This window comes from Penaeus vannamei, chromosome 33 (genome assembly GCF_042767895.1).
Source record: "Penaeus vannamei isolate JL-2024 chromosome 33, ASM4276789v1, whole genome shotgun sequence".
Lineage (NCBI taxonomy): Eukaryota > Metazoa > Arthropoda > Malacostraca > Decapoda > Penaeidae > Penaeus > Penaeus vannamei.
In genome coordinates this window covers 4,858,912-4,868,743 of record NC_091581.1, presented here as the reverse complement: position 1 = coordinate 4,868,743, position 9,832 = coordinate 4,858,912, and the positions used below count along the sequence as shown (strand labels likewise).

The 9,832-nt window shown below is 42.9% G+C and overlaps 1 protein-coding gene across 1 annotated transcript in view; it reads left to right on the top strand.

The window, feature by feature from the left end:
• Window positions 1-9,832, top strand: part of LOC113818267 (uncharacterized) — a 54,130-nt gene that overhangs the window by 39,045 nt on the left and 5,253 nt on the right. The window lies entirely within an intron of this gene.

Genomic DNA, 9,832 nt, shown 5'->3' with positions numbered 1-9,832 from the left:
CCCCCACTGCTTTTTTACTGTTTATTGTCCCATTCTCAATTGTGGTTCAATGCCCCACTGTTTCTCCACTGCGTTTCTTCCCCCACTGCTGCTCCGTCAGTATTTTGCAGCTGAACCCCCTTACGGACGGGCTATGACCGTTGTGCGCTGTTTTCTAAATGTAAACATGGGCGATCAAATAACATTTTTTTTTTTTTCCCTTGGGTTATGTATCCCCTTTTTGACCTCTCACATTATCATATGTTCTGCATATTTGTTTTATGTCAATTGAGTCAAATATACAACTTGCCCTGCGTTCATCATTTTGTGATATCCAAAATAAATAAAAAATGACAAAAAAAACGCGCAAAAATTGGTACCCTTTTGGTACCTGTCAATAGTAAAAAAGGGAAAATAAATAAAAAAAAAAAGAAAAAAAAAGATAAGAAAAAAAAAAATAAGGTAAAAATAGTTGTTGTCAGTTGTGATTTTCTTTTTTTTTTCTTTTTTTTTTTCTTTTGTGTAGGTTCGTCAAGGAAAATTTTACTTATTACTCGAAACACATGGCTATCTAGTCGATATAGACAATCATCGTTATGTAATGTTTATTGGAAAAAATAATTAGATTGTAATATAATAAAATTTATATGAAAAAAAAAAAAAACATGTATATAATTATAAATAATTGCACCAAAAAGTTTCTGTGCACTTTATGCACGAAAAGCAAACTATAGACGGGGAAAATTTTGGGGGTAATCCTACATGATATAATATTTTTGGGTTTAAAAAAAAAAAAAAAGGATCACAATTGACAAAAGAAAATTCCCCCCCTTTTTTCTCTCTCTCTCTCTCTCTCTCTCTCTCTTTTCCTCTTCTTTCCTCTTTCTTTCTTTCTTTCTTTCTCTTCTCTTCTCTTTTCTCTTTCTTTCTTTCTCTTTCTCTCTCTTCTCTCCTTCTCTTCCCTTTTCTTTGCTCTTCTCTTCCTTTCTCTTGCTCTCTCCTTGCTCTTCTCTTGCCTTTTGCTCTTTTTTTGCCAGTCGTGGTGCACCTCTGTAGAATTGGGGGCGTGTTTGGCTGTCCCCAGCCGTGAGAGTTTCCCCCAATCCTGTGCCCCCCCCCCCCCCACCTAGCCCCCGGGGCAGGGAGCGGGTGGTGCCCCCAGGCCCCCAGTGTTCCGAAAATCCCAAAAAATGTCTATAACAGTCGTGACCAAAAAAAAAGGAAATTGGGGTAATTAGGTCATTTGAAAAAAAGAATTTTGGAACCGCTCCCTGCACTGACCTCCGCTCGGGGGCGGGGCTCAGGTCACCCCCTCAGGTGTCGCAGGTTTTGGGTTTCCATATCGGGATCCATTAATTATGACATGGAAATGAAAGTGAGTGTGCACGCGGGAAGGGGCCAGAAAAGGGTTCCCTAAGGGGAAAGGAACGACGAAAGGAAAGGGGATGGGATATTGAGAAGGGTTTGGGGGGGGAAGAAAAGGGAAAAAAAATATGAAAAAGGGAAGGAATTTTAAATTAAGAGTAAAAGGAAGAAGGGCTGTTTCCCCCCAAACTGTCCAAAGAGCTTCATGGAAAAATTAAGTGGGCCACAGTTTTGGGGCCCGGGCCCCCCGTGGGGAGCCGCTGCTAAAGGAAGGCAGGGAAGGCCGTACCTCACGGTACGCCAGGTCAGGCAAAAAAAACCCTGACGACAAAAGGGGTAAAGGGGGGGACGGTGAGGCTGCCCCAAAAGGGGGGGGGAAAAAAACTCACGAAAGTGAAATTTTCCAATACCCTATTGTACTGGACCCTATATCCCCGGGGACGACAAAGGTTCGTGTGGGTGAAGAGGAAGGGTAGGGGGGGGGGGATCAGCTCTAGCCCTCGTAAAGGGGAGGGCCAAGAGGGTCTTCTTTCTCTGGAGCGGGGTACGGAGGGTGGCACCGTATGTGGAGCCGCCAGTCATGGCCTAAGGTTGCAGATGGGGCCAAAAACCGTGGAAACCCCAAACAGGACCCCGAAGTTCGGGGGCAAAAACACGACGGATTTCGACAAAAATAAAAAAAGGGGCAGGTTAACCTTTTGCTGCTCAATTGGGGGCCAGCACAATGCCGGATCTCTGGCACAACGGGGCCTCAGTGGAAAGTAACTTCGGCCTTTCCCCACCAAGGAGTCGCAGAAGGGCCCCGGGGGGAGGCGGCCGGTCACCACGCAGGCAGGGTGCCGAGGGGACAGCACCCCCTGTCCTGAACGCCGCCTGCGGGCCCCCCGGCCGGGTCCAAGGGAAAAAACAAGCGAACGGAGGAGAACAACAGGTAAGGGGGAAGTTTCGCAGTAATGATGGGGAGGCAATATCCGCACTTAGATGGGGGAAACCCATGATGAAGAGGATGGGCATTAAAAAACAGCTTGCAAAAGGGAAAAAAAAGGAAGAGGAGACGAAAAAAAATGAATAGGAAAATTTAGGGCTTGAAGGGGAAAAAAAAAAAAGATTACCATTGGGGGAAAGAACAATAAAATAGGCATGGGGGAAGGAACACCGGGGATCCGGGAAAAGGGAAAAACCCCCCTTAAAAAAAATGGGAAACAATGCAAGGGTAGGGGAATTCCAAAAGTAGAAAAACATAAGGACAAATTAAAATTTGAGGAAGTAGTATTAGAATATTATGTGGAATTAAGTATTTGGGGTTTCCAGAGTTACAGCGTTCACTTTTGGGGACTAAAAAAAAATATTGAAATTTGTTCCAAAACCCCGGGACACGAAAGGTGATACCCCAAACTTAATGGTTATAGGCGACCACCTTCATCCGGTTACCGAACACGGGGAGTATCAACTTATGTAAAAAAATTCAATACCCTCTGACTAACAGAGACGCCGTGCAGAACTAACGGTAGAAAGTGTTGAAGCTTCATTTGCAAAAGGGGGGAAAGTAATTGTCAATTATACATTTCGGGGGGATCCTTTGACCTCGGATATTTACCAGATTGCATTACTCTGACTTGCTCTGATAGTGGGTGACTTGAATGCTAGAAAACCCCCAATTAGAGGAGAGGGGCAATATCAATGATAACGGTAAGATTTTTAAAGGATAGGCCCGATGCATGCTTGCTGGGGCCAAAGAGGCAACACACATCAAGGGGGACGGCTTGATTACCCCTTTGGCAGACAGGCGATTAAGGGGGAATGTAAAGGGGAAGTGAACTACTCAGTGATCATTTCGCGTTGTATGTTATTTAGCTGTGGGAAAAAAAAAGTTAAATTTCAGAGAAAACTGCTTTCACTTAATTAAACGACAGAGACAAGTTTGTTTACAACTGGAGAATTGGGATAAACACTATACACCCATACCTTTAAATAGGTTCAACGGGATTTGGGAGGGATAGAAATGTTTACCCCAAACCCAAGACACAGAAGGAAAAGGCATGGGGGAAGGAAAAAAGGTACGCAGTATAAAACTTAAGGAATGGGCATGCATGCTAAGGTTTTGGACAAGGGAGTGGGACAAAAAGAAAAAAAGGAAAGGACAAAATATACTCCTTGATATACAAGAGTGTGGGGGAAAAAAAAGGGAAAAAAGGGGGGAAAAAAATGGAAAGAATTTGCCAAAACATCGAGGAATGCAAAAACCCTTTTAAGGAAATGGCATCACGTCAATAAGGTGAGGGGAAAAAAATAACCTCAACGGTCACCCACACCCAGAGGAGGAGGCAAACAATTCAGAAATGGGCGAAGGCATCCTCCTGGTCTCATTTTCCACAAACACTCGGGGTGCTTTAGACGCATGGGAAATGAAGAAAAAAAAAATACAGTCATCCTTAAATATTACTGCAGTATCCTGTCAGGGGTAAAGTACACATGAACTCTTAAATGCAATCAAAAAGGACAAAAGCACATCGCCAGGAGAAGATGGCGAGACATATGACATTCTAAATGCATTAGTAAGCATGGAGAACAGCCCTTTATTAGATCTTTTTAACATGAGCTATTTGGAAGGTAGATTGCCGAAGGCCTGGAAAAAAGCCTTTATAATACCTATTCCTAAATCGTCAGGTGGATACAGGCCTGTATCTCTGACATCCTGCTTATGCAAGATGATGGAACGAATATTATTAAACAGACTAATGTATGTGATTGGAGATAATTTTTTTTGTAATCTGTACGGGTTTATGAAAGGGAAGGGAACATCTGACTGCCTAATTCAGTGTCTATCCAACGATTCAGAAAAGTGTAGAGTATTTGTTGATTTACAGGGAGCCTTTGGTAAAGCCAACGGAGAAGTGATTATGTATGAGTTGGCAATGTTAGGGGTCACGGGAACGTTGCTTAAGTGGATTGGTGACTATTTGTCTGAGAGAAGAGCTTCTGTATGGTTTCAAGGCTGTTTGTCAGAGTAAAGAAATCATGAGCTGGGAACACCACAAGGAGACGTTTTAAGCCCAACACTCTTTAATGTATTGATGAGCAGAATAGCCTCAGAGATATCCTCAGGGCATCCAGCCAATTATATACGCAGATGATATATTGATACAAGAGACTACACAGCGCCGTTTACAGACGGCGCTGAACAAGTTAAGTAAACTTGTTCAAACATTAGGGCTGGTTATTAATGAAGAAAAGACAGTTTCAGAGCAAACAAAGGGGCAACGTGAGACTCGAGTTAAATGACAAACAGGTGGAGAAAGTATTGACATAAATATCTGGGAGTATATATTGGCTTTACTGCCTCGTAAAGATGCTGAGGTGAATCAGAGCACTAGTCGTGGAGTAGGAGCTGGGGTACCCTTACTGAGGCTAATCTACATTAGTACGATAAGAGCCTTGGTGGGTTATGCAGCACCAGCACTTTCCATAGCCTGTCAAGGGAGACTCTGGAAACTTGAAACCATACAGAATGAAGCTATGAGAATAATCCTCGGGTGTCAAAAGAATACCAGGATTGACATAATGAGAGCAGAGACAGGATTGCAAAACATTGTACAGAGAGAGAGAGAGAGGGATCAATGCAATAGCGGCCATCAGGTTAATGAGAGGGGCCAGTGGAAAGAAATTAGTGAGAGAGATGGCCAGTGGCTTTAACAAGAGATCATTTTATAGGCAAGGCAAGCGAAGATATATGAAGGAAATGAGAAACAACATTCAGTATTATGAATTGAAGGATTATTGTCATTTTCATCAGACACCTCCTAAGGTGCCGCCATGGGAGGATCAGGATATTAACATAAATGTAGACCCTCTCGATGAATAAATCTATATATGAACCAGGTCAACTTAAAGCAACGTACAGCCACAAAATAAATAGTTTAACACGACTTGACATTGCTCATGTTTACTGTGATGGGTCAGTCCTGGAAGATGACACAGCTGGGTGCGGAGTCATCATCAGACAGTTCACTGGGAGTGATCACTACAAGCACTGGGATGAGACTGAGTAATCACATATCTTCAATACAAGCTGAACTATGGGCAATACTAACGGCGCTCAAACATTGAAATTATTAATAAGGATTCTTACTTCTTTGTGGACAGCAGGGGAGCACTGGACTCACGTAACAACAAGAACCCTGTGTTTGGCCACATAGTTGGCGAGTGTCGTTTGATAGCTCATAGGTTGCGAGGTCAGGGGCGTGTGATTACATCTGTGTGGATCCCTTCGCATGTAGGTGCCACCTTCAATGAAGCTGTTGATGATATTGCCAAGGGGGCGACCAGGAAGTATGAGGTAGACATTCAGTGCATGCAGACTCTTATACAGGCAAAGAGCAATATCAAGAGGATACAGTTAGACTATGACAAGGCCAAGAAGGGCGAAGCGCGATACTCTCAGACACTGCATCTAGCGGCGAATACAGACTTTGCTAATGGGAAGGGCAAGAGCAAATGGAAAGACAGTGTGTACATGAGAATCAGGCTTGGATATAAATACTATTGGGAGTTAGACGTTCCAGCAAGAATGCAGGGTGTGTAGTTTACCTAGATCACATACACTGATGCATTATATATTAGTGTCCTATGCTTCAGACACATAGAAATGCAGAGATAACAGGTTTACCTGAACAGGCTGTATGGATGATTAGGAACGGTCAGGTATACGAGATTTTGAAGAGGTACAGGCAATTTGCACCTATATGAACATACCTCGCAAATATGCTGTTACTCCTGCTGAGACTATAATGTCTCCTACTTTGCTGTTGATGACTGGCGTATGTTAGGCATCATTCTCTAGTACTCTCGCCAGCAAGTTATCACCTCTGTCACAGCACTCACTGAGCAGCTCGATGTTGTCGCCTCTCGCCTTGAGAGGCTGGGAGATCTAATGCCATCCTTGGATTCTTCTTATCGTGTGCCAGGAACCCGCACGCTGCCTGGCAATGCACGCAGTTATACCTCATCCTCCTCTGCCCCACGGAAAACAAAATGCTTCATATAATTTCATGGAATGGTTTCGGAATCCGACACCACTCCGAACTCACTGCACTCAGAACCTACACTTACTGCCATCACTCACAGGTTATATTCATTCAAGAAGAATTTGCTAGTGGTGCTTATGCAGGGGACTAGGCACACTCACTTACTGGCTATGTCTCGTATGTACACCATGCCAGGAATGGCCTCATTATCTACATTCATTCATCCATGCCTCATCAACTTCTTCGATGCTCTATAGGTGTTGACTTGACTTTTTCAGCTTTTTGAAGTCCCAGTGGGAGATGGTAAACTCCAATTGTGCAATGTGTACTCTGCCCCTGGCGTGATTAACCTCCCAGTCCTTCCAACACCTACAGATTGTGGCATAGTCTACATGGGTGATTTTACTGCTTGACACCCTGCTCTTGGTGACGTTTCTCCTACTCCCAAACGAAACAGGGTGGAATACTGGAGGAGCCACACATGCTCTTCCCATTCACATTCAAAAGGTGCTCTCCTCCAAACGTAATGCTTGTAATCTCTATCTGATGAATGCATTATTGAAGAAGAATGACCAAGAAGGCTTGCCAGTAACAGGATGAACTGCGACAAGCCCTTGCTGGAATAAAGTTGACTGCCCCTGGGGATGATGGGCTTACATATCAAGTGCTTCACCTTTTCCATAATGTTCTCGGGAATCGTCTGCTACAACTCTACAATCTTTGTTTACCCCACGGACATGTGCCTCCTGCCTGGTCCTGTAGCACAATTGTACCAATCCTAAAGCCTGGTACTGACAAATTCAGGTCTATCTCTCACTTCCTGCTTTAGCAAAGTGCTTGAACGCATCATTCTTGTCCGGCTTATGCATCGCCTTCAGGATACACTCTCTCCATGAGTGTATGGTTTTCTTCCACAACAAAGTACATATTACAGCCTAATGGAGCTACACAACCTTATGAAAATGGTGTGTGACAAACTTCAAGACCTAAATGCCCGAGCCCCTGCAGTTGTCCCTGAATTACCTCCATGGCAAGTTCCCCATCCAGCTGTCACATACACATCGACCTCCAAAAGCGACCCTCTTCTACTAAAACAATTGGCCTTGGAGACCACGTTAGTCCCCGCTGCACATGTTGACGGCTCACTGCTGGCAGATGGGAGAGCAGCTTGAGCAATATTCTCCCCCATCTTGCAGCTACCTTTGGGTAATGAATGGCTTAGCCGCAGGATACCTGATGCTTTAAGCTCCACCTTTTGTGAACTTAACGGCCTCCTAGACGCAGTAACTTATTGTTTAAAGAGAAGTGAATGGTGTGATAATCTGCGGTTCCAAATCAGCACTTCTTGCGCTCTCCTTTCCAAGACCTGCTTGCGGCCTTGTTCAGGAAATAAAATATCAACCCACCATCGCCTGTCATAGCTCCCTCATTGCATCTTTGGTAGGGACACTGTCTATTATCGGTCTTTCTGGTAATGACGCTGTTGACGCCTCGCCAAGGCTGCCTGCGCACTGGACTTGGACGACGCGAATGCTGCACCCTCCCTCCAGTGCTATAAGAAAATCGCATACTCTGCCGCTCATAGTGTGACAGTGCTTCGTAGGGATGCAGAGAAGGCTAGTAGTGTTTCCATACACCATGACCGCTTTCTCCATTGTCGTTACAAATGTCGTGGATTCATGGTGCGTAGACAGATTGTTGTGAGTGATAGGCTACGCACGGTTGGGCTACCGACCAGTGTGGCAGGTCGCCCAACTATGTAACATTCCTAATGCCAACATTTGACCATTATTGCCTTCAGTGCCCCACAGTGTTAAACTTGCTTCCAAGGTGTCAGGATCTGATCCAAGTCTCTACCTATTTGCTTCAGGATGACACATTAGATTCTCAGTCGCTAATCATACATTGGTGGATGTTAGTTGTATGACTATATTTTTGTCATATTTTGTTTATGAGCCCATAGCGTGCCCTGCAAGACACGAATGCTAAGTAGTTAATATTGCTGTAGTTGTTGCTGGGCTTGTCGCCTGTGGGCGTAATAAAATTATCAAATAATAATCTCTCTTTTCTTATCTTTTCTTTTCCTTCTGTTCTTTTCTTTTTTTTTTCTTTTTCATTTTCTATTTTTAGTTTTCTTTTGGTAGGTACCAGGTGTGCCAGAGTGATGCACATAATACCACACACATGCTTTTTATTTCCTATTGTATTTTGTTGGACTTAAACATTTAATTTGACGAACATAAAAAAATTGTTTACAATATCATAATAACGCAAGATGATAAGAGGGTACACATAACACCAATAAAAATATATATATTTATATACCCCTTTCAAATGTGATCGTTTTATGATCACATTCAAAAAAACAACTCCTATCGTTAATGGCCACAACACCGTCAAGGGTTATAACCACAAACTACAGAGCGTGAAGCAATGGGGCAATGAACTGGAAACGAGTGAGCTTATAAATTCCCAAAGGATATGCATCGTTTCAGAGTGCACGCTGGAGAAGGGGTTTCAACCTCGATCTAGATTATACCTCGTCAAAAAAAAAAAAAAAAAAAAAATATCCGAAGCTCAAGCCAACTTGTAATCGACATCAAACCTGTGATCATGTCATTCGCAAGGCTAAAAGGGAAAGCTTTGCATCAGATGTGGAAGCTGAGGTATCCAACATCTACCCTGACCCCAACATGGTATAACAGCTTCCAGTCTTGGTTAGAAGGCTGCAGAGATAAACAACCACTGAGGCTATATATAATATATATATATATATGTGTGTGTGTGTGTGTGTGTGTGTGTGTGTGTGTGTGTGTGTGTGTGTGTGTAAGAGAGAGAGGTAAACTGCACCCCATGCCTCAATGAGCAAAGCAGAGATTTGTATAAGGAGTGTATTCAGACATTTGCCGAAAGCCCTGTGTAGGATCTCGCTATCCCACACAGTTGATTACACACATTTCACTTATAAACACATACACACACATACATACACACATACATGCATGTACATATGTGATGTATGTATGTGGTTTATGACTTTGTACTTAATAGATTACCTTTTATCATTTATCAACAGTTTCGGTGGTAAACTAATTTTTTTGTCAGTCCCAGACCAATATTTTACTCTCTGAACCTGACTACTTTACCAGGCAGAATATGTTGAACGAATCTGGTAATATAACTATATAGATTTTTTAAGAATATGTAAGTAAATGTAAATATCAGTAATATGTTTATCGGAACGCTTATCTTCCAATTCATTATTTCTCACACTTGTTTTATATTATTACAGCAAACTCAAGATACCGAAAAAACGATATGATAAATTAGCGAAGTCGTGACTTCAATGTTTCATGTATATTTTAAAGTTATTTATATTCCTTTATCTCCCACTTTCGTTCGATACCGCGTGGCGTCTGTAATTTCTCACTGTAGTCCAGATGTGTGCACAAATGTTATTTTAT